At 40.8% G+C, this 10,064-nt stretch overlaps 1 protein-coding gene across 1 annotated transcript in view; it reads left to right on the top strand.

Annotated features, from left to right (window-relative positions):
- The first annotated feature begins 6,427 nt into the window (after positions 1-6,427).
- Positions 6,428-10,064, top strand: part of LOC135513238 (occludin-like) — a 55,923-nt gene continuing 52,286 nt past the window's right edge. The window contains exon 1 of the mRNA XM_064936065.1: positions 6,428-6,678. The gene's annotated coding sequence lies outside the window, so the exon portion shown is untranslated. The remainder of the gene's footprint in view (positions 6,679-10,064) is intronic.

Raw genomic sequence — 10,064 nt, 5'->3', positions numbered from 1 at the left:
GCTATGAATCTAGTGTAGGGGCTGTTGCACCTATGCTTTAAATCAATTTGTCTAGATAGAACCATGAACAAATAGTATGATTACACAATGAGTGTCCTTTTTTTAATCTGATAATTGTATTCTTAATATAAACCAATCAGGTGTTAGGCCTGGGCATAATACTATCACAGCAACCACGCTAGTTGTTAATTATCTTGTCAATGCCTTGGATGCTAAAAAAGAGCTGTGCTGCCTTGTTCATTGACCTGTCAAAGGCGTTCAACACTGTTGATCATTTTGTTTCGCTGAAGAAATTATCAAGAGTAGGCCTGGGATATACAGCCTGTTAATTGTTTCAGAATTATCTTAGCGACAGAACTCAGGCCATCTGGATAGATAGGGTTAAATCTGAATTTCTTGAGATTCAAAAAAGGTGTTCCTCAGGGTTTGATGCTGGGTCCATTATTGTTTAATTTGTATATTAATGACATAGGAAACACTGTTGATACTTGTACTGCTCATCTCTATGCAGATGACACAGTTTTGTATTCCTGTGCCACCTCAGTGCAGCAGGCCATTTGTGAACTTCAGCATGACTTTGAGCCAATAAATAAAACAGAATGCACCTTTCTTCTTACAGACAGAGAGGTTCATCCCACATGTTTGTACAGACTTCAATGATGAGTCCTAAAATTGTCCCCTGTGATAAAACATATTGCTGAATGGTAGACTGCAGCCAAGATTTGTTATTTTTTTAATATATCAAAATAAATCATGCCTTAGTATTAAAAATAAGAGAAAGATTGTTCAAACAACCCCTCTCCCTGTATTGGATGTTGGTGATATTGTTTACATGCACGCGGCACAACCTCTGTTTTAAAACCCTTGGCTGCAGTCTAACATTCAGCATTAGGTTTTATCACAGGGGACAATTTTAGGACTCATTATTGGAGTCTGTATAAAATGTGGGATGGACCTCTCTGTCTGTAAGAAGAGAGCTGCATTCTCTTTTATTTATTTACAAAGCAATCTGACAGAAACTCCCTCTATATGTAACATCATTAATAAAGTTAAGAATCATAAGTTATCAAACCTGTTCACAGGAACGGATAACACTAGAGATCCCTCAAGTCTCCACAGATTTGGGAAAATCTGCGTTTTGTTTTTATGCTATAAATCTTTGGAACAATCTGCAGAGTTCACTGCAGTTAGATGTGCTGGTGCCACTGAGGCAGTTATAATTATTGATTGAGGACCTCTATGTGTTGAATGTGATTGCTTTTCTTAAATGTTATATAGCCTCGTGGTTAGAGTGTTAGACTAGTAACCGAAAGGTTGCAAGTTCAAATCCCCGAGCTGACAAGGTACAAATCTATTTGAATCTCAAAGTGACTCCCTGTTTAAATAAAATAAATAAATAAAGATAAATGGATGTTTGTAGAGATGAGAATGTCTAGCAATTTAAAATGGATAGATGGATGATCTTATACAGTTGGCCTAAATCATCACTCAAGGGTGCTCACACAGGCCTAAGTCTGCAAACAGTGAACAACTGTAATTGCCCAGATTTCCTGCAGTCTCTCTGATCACCTCTGGAGTAGTATGATATATTATACAGCTGCTTCACACTGTCTATGTGTCGGAAGTCACCCAGCTGCTCATGGCAACGTCATAAATCTGCAGGCCTCAAAACTGAAGGAATGGAAAATATTAGCGTAGTGTAATTCCATCTAATTAGATGGTGCCAATCTTTCCCATTGATTAGGGATTGAGGTCCTTTATCCTAATATACACATGACAGGCTTACTACATGGTATGGGGAATATGGACACGAGTCAACTTAAGACCACTTACTCTGTATACATTGTAAAACATCTGACTAACCTTTTGGGGTAGACTATCTCTTTAAGGATATATGCAGCAACCTATCAGTCGTCACAGTGCTGAATATTGGCTTGATAGCAAGGTGCAATTCCCAACACAATCAAAAGGTGACTCACAACAGACAAAGGGACTGAGTATAGCTAATGAATTCCATCGTCAAGAGAATGACCTTTGACTTCTGCCATACAGGTAGTCAGTAAAATGTCCTTCAGTATTCACATAAGCCTCTCACTGTGCTCCAGCTGAACTCCTCATCAGCTAATTAATGAATGTCATTGATCCTCATTGAGGACAATTGTAGGATTGCCAACAGCCACAGACATAGATATACAGTACATTACAGAGACTCACCGGTACACAGAACATAGAAAGGAACCAGGAAGAACACCGGTAAGAATGCTGTAATGGGACAACACCAGTTTGCGGGGCCACAGATGGCCATCTAGTGATTACCGACTGGACTCACACCTTCTGATGAGCATCAGATTAAAAGGGGGGAAAGGTCCTATTGAAACATTTTTGTCTACTCTGTCAAACATTCTTTCAATAAAACCGAATTTAATGCAGCACAGATAATGATACAGATTATTTTAAGTAAAAATAAGACTGTTAGTGGAACTGTCTGTGACTGTTTACCTCATAGGAAAGATATTTGGTTCTAATGTACTGTCTATGAGATGTTAATATTGTATTTCGGTAAAATGTGTACATTTTCTTGTTTACTTAATGCTGGTGTGTCATTATACTGCGTAAACAGGCAAGTGATACTGTGATGTCAAGATTCTTACAGTACCCAAAAGCTATAGAAAGGGGGAGCCATCCACCATAAACAAAACACATACAGTACTCCTGGGAATTAATGAATAACTAGGCCACCTCAGATATGCAAAGAACGAGGCAACCACTGAGAACAAAAAGAGAATAAATAAAGAGAGTAAAAAAAGAGAAATGTAGATCATGCCATACATTTGGCAAAGCATGTCAAATCAAATCAAATGTTATGTCACATGCATACCGAAATACCGAATACAACAGTGAAATGCTTACTTACAAGCCCTTAACCAACAATGCTGTTAAGAAAAATATGTAAATAAGATATAAAAGTAACAAATAATTAAAGAGCAGCAGTAAAATAACAATAGTGAGGCTATATACAGGGGGTACCGGTACAGAGTCAATGTGCAGGGGCACCGGTTAGTCGAGGTAATTGAAACTAGACTTGGATCTACACAGAGTGTACAAAACATTAGGAACATCTTCCTAATATTGAGTTCCACCCCCTTTGGCCTTCAGAACAGCCTCAAGTTGTCGGGGCATGGACTCTACAAGGTGTCAAAAGCCTTCCACAGGGATGCTGGTCCATGTTGACTCAAATGATTCGCACAGTTGTGTCCAAGTGGCTGGATGTCTTTCGGGTGGTGGATCATTCTTGATACACAAAGGAAACTGTTGAGCATGAAGAAAACCCAGCAGTGCTGCAGTTTTTGACACAATCAAGTCGCACCGCTCCTGGCACCTACTGCCATACCCCGTTCAATGGTACTTAAAGGTTTTTGTCTTTCTTGTCTATTCACCCTCTGAATGGCACACATACACAGTCCATGTCTCAAGTCTCAAGGCATAAAAATCATTCTTTAACTTTTCTCCTCCCCTTCATCTACACAGATTGAAGTGGATTTAACAGGGAAAATCAATAAGGGATCATAGCTTTCACCTGGATTCACTTGGTCAGTCTATGTCATGAAAAGGAATAGGTGTTCCTAATGTTTTGTACACTCAGTGTGCAATCCCAGTCCCTCTGTGTAGCCTCTGGACCACATATACAGTACATCCTGCCAGGACCCGGTTACGAACCCGGGTCTCCGGAGTGAGAAACAGTCACTTAACCAACTGAGCCACAAATAGTCGGCAGAACCCAGAAGATGAGGCAGACACAACAGTACTTGAGACGGTGTATTTAATAAAGTAAAAAGTGAAGTCCTTCAGGAAAACATGTAACTCCACAACCTCAAAAGGAATTCCACAAGAACAAGGTAATCCACAAGGTAATCCTCCAAGACAGAAAGGTAAATCCACAAGGTGGTCGGTATAGCATAAAAAGGCTCAAAAGATACTCAAAAATAAATAAACAAGAACAAAAAACAGAATTCCACAAGAGCGTCCACCGGGATCAACAAGAGTTCACAGAATACTAGGGCTGGGTGCTAACATACAAACACAGAGCAAAGAACTGAGGGAAACTAAGGGTTTAAATACAATCAGGGGAAACAAGGCACAGGTGCAAATAATAATGGGGATCAAGGGAAAGCAAAAGGTCAAAAAGCACAATGTGGGCATCTAGTGACCAAAAACTGGAACAACCCTGGCCAAATCCTGACGCATCCCATAGGATCTCACTGTCGTTGCCTGCACTGCAGTTGATGAGTCAATTCATGCAATAAAAATTGGTTCAAAACGGTAGTGAAATGCCTGATCAAAGCAGCTATACTGACTTGCCTCATCTTGTATGTAAGTATACGGGTTGCAATTACAATACTATTATTTCGATTTGGGATGGATAGGCCTACAGTAAAAGTCAAAAGTTTGGACACACCTACTCATTCAAGGGTTTTTCATTATTTGTACTATTTTCTACATTGTAGAATAATAGTGAAGATATCAAAATAATGAAATAACACATATGGAATCATGTAGTAACCAGAAAAGTGTTAAACAAATCAAAATATATTTTATATTTTTGATTCTTCAAAGTAGCCACCCTTTGCCTTGATGACAGCTTTGCACACCCTTGGAATTCTCTCAACCAGCTTCACCTAGAATGCTTTTTGAACAGTCTTGAAGGAGTTCCCACAAATGCTGAGCACTTGTTGGCTGCTTTTCCTTCACTCTGCTGTCCAACTCATCCCAAACAATCTCAATTGGGTTGAGGTCGGGTGATTGTGGAGGCCAGGTCATCTGATGCAGCACTCCATCACTCTCCTTCTTGGTCAAATAGCCCTTACACAGCCTGGAGGTGTGTTGGGTCATTGTCCTGTTGAAAAACAAATAATAGTCCCACAAACCAGAAGGGATGGCATATCGCTGCAGAATTCTGTGGTAGCCATGCTGGTTAAGTGTGCCTTGAATTCTAAATACATTACAGACAGTGTCACCAGCAAAGCAACCCCACACCATCACACCTCCTCCTCCATGCTTCACAATGGGAACCACACGTGCAAAGATCATCTGTTCACCTACTATGTGTCTCACAAAGACACAGCAGTTGGAACCAAAAATCTCATATTTGGACTCATCAGACCAAAGCACAAACTTCCACCAGTCTAATGTCCATTGCTCGTGTTTCTTGGCCCAAGCAATTATCTTCTTCTTATTGATGTCCTTTAGTAGTGGTTTCTTTGCAGCAATTCAACCATGAAGGCTTCATTCACACAGTCTCCTCTGAACAGTTGATGCTGAGATGTCTCTGTTACTTGAACTTTTAGGCATTTATTTGGGCTGCAATTTCTGAGACTGGTAACTCTAATGAATATCCTCTGCAGCAGAGGTAACTCTGGGTCTCCCTTTCCTGTGGCGGTCCTCATGAGAGCCAGTTTCATCATAGCGCTTGATTGTTTTTGCGACTGCACTTGAAGAAACTTTCAAAGTTCTTGAAATTTTCCAGATTGACCGACCTTTATGTCTTAAATTAATGATGGACTCTAATTTCTCTCTGCTTATTTGAGCTGTTCTTGCCATAATATGGATTTGGTCTTACCAAATAGGGCTATCTTCTGAATACAACCCCTACCTTGTCACAAAACAACTGATTGCTTCAAACGCATTAAGAAGGAAAGAAATTCCACAAATGAACTTTTAACAAGGCACACCTGTTAATTGAAATGCATTCCAGGTGACTATCTCATGAAGCTGGTTGAGAGAATGCCAAGAGTGTGCAAAGCTGTCATCAAGGCAAAGGGTGGCTACTTAGAAGAATCTTAAATCTAAAATATATTTTGATTTGTTTAACACTTTTCTGGTTACTACATGATTCCATATGTGTTATTTCAACATTTTTTAGGTTACTACTTGATTCCATATGTGTTATTCCCTCGTTGTGATGTCTTCACTATTATTCTATAATGTAAAAAATTGTAAAAATAAAGAGAAACCCTTGAATGAGAAGGTGTGTCTAAACTTTTGACTGGTACTTTACCAGCGCAAAGTTTGCACATGGTATTTTCTGGTGGAAATAAACATCTGACCAAACCCCAAACCTTTTATAGAAGTCAAGTTTATATATAATGATTAATTTATACTTTTTTATTTTTATTCATACTTATCTTGAAGGGGGGAAAGTTCTGAAAAGGCCTGGGCAAAGGAATTTAATTTGGTCTATTGGTTGTTACATGGTAATTAAATGCTAAGATAGATCAAATGCGAATACCTGTAAAAATGTATGAGAAAATGCACAGAACCAGTGTTTTCAGAATTCAATCAACCAATGGACTTTCGCTCAAGTATAACACACTGGGTAGTCGACTAGTCTACAAATCACACCTACTTCCAGACAGCGTAGGGTTGGGCAGTCAACCAAGGTCCTTGGAAAGCACAACAAAGCACTTGTTCACAGAACCGTCTCTGCGCGTGGGACGGGACGAAAGAGGGAGCCACCACAACTAAAGCAGGTCACTAATAAACAGGTTCATTTCGTTGCTGAATTTCTTTCAACCTCTCTGGTCTACATCTTGACGGATACAAAGTAAACTCGCAAAACGACGGCGTTTTCGGTACTGCGTTAAGCGCCAACAACTGTCCGTTTTTTTCTTTTACTTTCAGGTAAGTGAAATGGGCGTTAAATCGAATTCAACCCGTTAGAAAGCGAAATAATAACATATTTAAATGGGTAGGCTTCGTTTTAACATTTAGTTTGAGGACTTTTCCCTCGCACTCTACGGCGGTTCAAAAAAGTCAACCGTCTACAAGACATGTTGCTCGATTGGGTACATATTGAACACCATGTCTTCTTGACCAAGGTTTCCCAAACTGGGTCCTGGGGCCCCCACGTTTTGGTTTTTGCCCTAGCACTGCTACACAGCTGATTCAAATAATCAAAGCTTGATGATGAGTTGGTTATTTGAATCAGATGTGTAGTGCTATAGCAAAACACCTAAAGGTACACCCGGCGGGTGCAGGACCTAGTTTGGGAACCCCTTTAGAGTATACTGTAAGTGGGGATAGGCCTCAAACTACATTTAAAAAATAACCGTAGACCAATTTAAATAGGTTATTATTTCGCTTGTAAATGTTTTAGGCTATGTTTTGAGTATTTTATAATTAATATTAGTTGCTCTAAAGTCCAGGTTTTCTTTTGGTCTATATATTGTCAAGTGTTCCCGTTCTCTCACACAAGCTCGCAATTGTGCCTGCTCTGAGAGACGTGATGTGCGCTCATGGTGCTTGAAGGGGGGCTCTCACAGGTGTGGCCTGTGGTGCTTTCCGTTTGCATTGTTAGTAGCTTTTCTCTGTTATTTATGTTATTTCTAATTTTACATCCTGTATTATGAAAATATGCCTAGTGGTTGACCTGGTCGACTCTTCAGTCTTACTGCGTACATAAAATCAGATAGCCTTTAATGGGAACATCTCAGGCTAAAAAGTTCAAATACATTTGCATGATGCCCATTTGTGTTCTCTAAGGGAGAAACATTCTGTTATTTTTGCTCTAGTCTGTCTAGCCCTGTATTGGGAGATTGTGAGACATTATTTGTTCATTATTTTCTTGTACTCCTTTATTCTTCATTTAGATTTATTAGAGTGCTCCTCTCTATAGAGTGTTTTTAATAGCCATGTAACTAGAGTCTGTACTACTAGCTGTGCCCCAGCCTTAGCCTACATTAGGCATGGGGGATAATAGTTTTTGACAGATGTGAGGCATGTGATTCATGGATAGAATTCTGTTATCAACAAGAGATGATTGAGTGTGTGGCTGTCTGTACTGGATGACAGCAGCTCAGTGAGTAGTGAGTGGGTGGCTGACCTTTGACTCCAGCTTAACAGCCTCTATCACTCTGTTGTCTGTTTCATAGAGGCAACATTTACATGGAGCTCTGAATTGTAGGCTGCTGTTAAACTGTATTGTATTATTGTATTTTATTTATTTGATGATTTAAAAAACACAATACAATCACACGTGGATACAACCAGGGACAGAAAGTAAGCCGTATATATACACTGTATAGCCTCAAAACATGGTTAAAACTATAATGTTGATGTCATGGATGGTCAGTCCTTCCATCCATAGCTCTGTCCATGAATTTGAGAGTGGTGACATCTCTCCAGGCCCATTTCTCAAGCTTTTTAAAAATCAAAACAGAGTAGGGATGGCCACTTTGTTATTGTTTCGGTAAAGGACTTTAGCTTTAAAGCATTTAACCCATTAACCATTTCTTAAGGTTTGCATTAAGATTCCCTAACATAGGGGTTGGCTTTGTCTCTTCTGTCAGAATGTCCAGTCGGAGGTGTTTCTTTTGGTGAGGCAGTATCATCACCACATACATGTAGAGCAGATTCCTGGAAAGGTGTAATGGACACCGGTGTCTAGACTTTACACACTGCAGAGGGAGTTATTTCCAATATGCTGTGATGATGGAAGCTACCAGACAGGCTATTGATAAACAGAGGTGCAACCCCTTCAGAAGACACCTGATCCTCCTGCCCAAATGTACCCCTCCCTCTCTCCCACAGTATCCACACAGGAGAGCTCTTGTTGAATCCTTTTTTTTTTTTTACTGTGGCCAATTTCTTTTCTCCCCTAAGTACCATGGCAACCACATTTCCCACACCTAGCAGTCTTGACTTTTCCCTTCACCCTCCAAAAACAAAGACAAGAAGTTAGGGAGCGAGGAGGGGAGGGAGGGGTAAGAGGGGGAGAGGGAAGACGGAATGAAAGATATAGAGTGGGGGGGGGGTTGTGGGAGGAAGGGGGGAGAGGATGAGGGGAAGGTGTATGAGAAGGAGGCTCTCAGTCAGGACAGGAGAGACCCCTACTGAACTGAGTCATAAAGAGAGAGAAGTAATGGCTGTACTGGGTTGAGCCTGGCCTGTCTGTTTTGTTTGTCCTCCATGATGTAAAGCTTTGGGCCGTTCACAGTGTGTCTGTGAGTGTGACTGTAAGGAAACAGTGAGTTCTTCACCCCCTTTCAGGCAAGCAGGAAGACAGGCAGACAGACAGGCAGGAAAACAGGCAGGCAGGCAGACAAGCAGGAAGACAGGAAGGGAGGAATACAGGCAGAGAGGAAGACAGGTAGGCAGCCAGGCAGGCAGGAAGACAGGCAGCCAGACAGGAAGACAGACAGGTTGGCAATCAGGCAGGAAGACAGGAAGCCAGGCAGGCAGGAAGACAGCCAGGGAGGAAGAGAGGCAGCCAGGCCGGAAGACAGGCAGTAAGGAAGACAGGCAGGAAGACAGGCAGGAAGTCTAAATGTCTTGTACTACTGTTATCTAATGAATTTAGCCACACACTGTTCTTTCCCGGTGTTACAATATGTCATGATAAATAGATGGAACAATGCAGTCTTTTGATGTCAAAGACTGACATGGCCTCCTCAGCATCAGCACTAAAATAAATACTTCACATCTGCACTTCACAAATGTAAAAATCTGTAAATATTTTTTCTTCTTTAATTAAATCAGCTTGTTGTGAATGCCAAACTTTTGTCTGTTGACTTTTATAAAATAATGGCCATTGTTAAGTCTGTTTATACTATGTGCTAGCAGTTACGTGTGGCCTAAATTCAAAACAAAACCACATTTGGCCGAGGATGGGATATGAAGTGTTCAAAGGCAGCAGGACAATTTGAGGGATTGAAGGAGACTCCCACTGCCCACGGGGCCCGGGTGAAAAGCAGCATTGTTCTGGGTTGGGCTACTGTCTGATCTCTGGTTCCTGGTACCAACATCTCCATGCTGGTTCTGACTTTGTTGGTTCATAGAACTGAAAGCTAAGGTCATCTGTAAAGTGTCTATGTTGTAAATGATGGCCTGATGCACCCCCTCTAAATAAATGATGGCCCGATGCACCCCCTCTAAATAAATGATGGCCTGGTGCACCCCCTCTAAATAAATGATGGCCTGGTGCACCCCCTCTAAATAAATTATGGCCTGGTGCACCCCCTCTAAATAAATTATGGCCTGGTGCACCCACTCTAAATAAATTATGGCCT

This window comes from Oncorhynchus masou, chromosome 24 (genome assembly GCF_036934945.1).
Source record: "Oncorhynchus masou masou isolate Uvic2021 chromosome 24, UVic_Omas_1.1, whole genome shotgun sequence".
Lineage (NCBI taxonomy): Eukaryota > Metazoa > Chordata > Actinopteri > Salmoniformes > Salmonidae > Oncorhynchus > Oncorhynchus masou.
The sequence above is the reverse complement of the archived record's forward strand: the minus strand, read 5'-3'. Positions and strand labels throughout refer to the sequence as shown.